This window comes from Silene latifolia, chromosome 3 (assembly GCF_048544455.1).
Source record: "Silene latifolia isolate original U9 population chromosome 3, ASM4854445v1, whole genome shotgun sequence".
NCBI lineage: Eukaryota > Viridiplantae > Streptophyta > Magnoliopsida > Caryophyllales > Caryophyllaceae > Silene > Silene latifolia.
In genome coordinates this window covers 56,234,188-56,235,473 of record NC_133528.1, presented here as the reverse complement: position 1 = coordinate 56,235,473, position 1,286 = coordinate 56,234,188, and the positions used below count along the sequence as shown (strand labels likewise).

At 40.4% G+C, this 1,286-nt stretch overlaps 1 non-coding gene across 1 annotated transcript; it reads right to left on the bottom strand.

The window, feature by feature from the left end:
* Window positions 1-422: 422 nt before the first annotated feature.
* LOC141650205 (small nucleolar RNA R71) lies at window positions 423-529 on the bottom strand. The gene has a single exon (XR_012546253.1). It is a non-coding gene; the product is annotated as a small nucleolar RNA R71 (small nucleolar RNA).
* Between the last annotated feature and the right edge of the window lie 757 nt (window positions 530-1,286).

Below are 1,286 nucleotides of genomic sequence, written 5' to 3'. Positions count from 1 at the left end.
GAGAAGTAGAGGACAACCCAATACAAAATCCACCACAAAATCAACCCACAATGCCTAAATTTTCATCATATTCCATACCAACCAAGGAGAACCTACCAAATGGTACTGCTACACCACCACATTTAATCGGTAATTTCATTGCCAAATCCGCATTCATACAACTAGTTGAGAGAAGTCAATTTGGAGGGATGCCTAGTGAAGACCCTCATTCACATATGGAGACTTTTTGTGACTATTGTGATGTGATTTCTCAAACCGGAGTTACTCAAGATCAAATCCGATGGGTATTATTTCCTTTTTCTTTGATTGGTACCGCAAAGCAATGGTTGAAGAGCCTAGACAAGGCTACCCTTCGTATTGACTCATGGAAGAAGTTGGCACTTGCCTTCTATAAGAAATTATATCCTCCGGAGAAGACCAATATGTTTAGAGCCCAAATCACCGGGTTCAAACAAAGGGATGAGGAATCATTGTATTAAGCATGGGAGAGATTTAAGGACACTTGTCGTTCTTGTCCACACCATGGACTTAGCGAGTGGTTCCTTGTGCAACAATTTTGGAATGGTCTATATGAAGACTCCCGCAACATTCTCAATATGCGATCCAATGGTCTGTTTACCGAAGTTGATGACAATCAAACATGGGCCAAAATCGAAGAGATGGTGGTTCATAATTCCCAATATAGTAGGCCTCGAAAGGCCACTAGAGGAGGAAAGCATGAGGTAGATTCCATCACACATTTGGGTACTCAACTAAGTGCTCATATTGACACCATCAATTTGAAGTTTGAGAAGGCCATGGCTAAGCTTGATGAAGCTTCCAAATCACCCTAACAACATGTTAATGCTATGGTGGCATCATCTTCAATTCCAAATGGAGTATGTAAGAGTTGTGGAACTTTGGGACATGACAAAAGTGAATATAGGGGAACAAGTGAACAAGTGAATGCTTTCCAAGCATACAAGATTGGCACCCCTTATTCAAACTATTACAATGAGAATACCAAATTCCATCCAAACCTTTCATACAAGAGCCAAAATGTTCAAAACCCTCAACCAACATACACCCCACCTCCAATGAGAAATCAAGCTCAAAGACCCTTTTATAACCAAAGCCAAGGTTAACAAAATCAACCCTCTTATAATAAATCCAATGACCAAGGCTTTGATGTTCAAAAAGCGGTCCTCCAAATGCAAAAGAATCAACAAGAATTTTTCACCCAAATGCAAAAAGATAGCCAAGCCAAAGACATCACCATCAACAACATACTAGCCCACACCAAGATG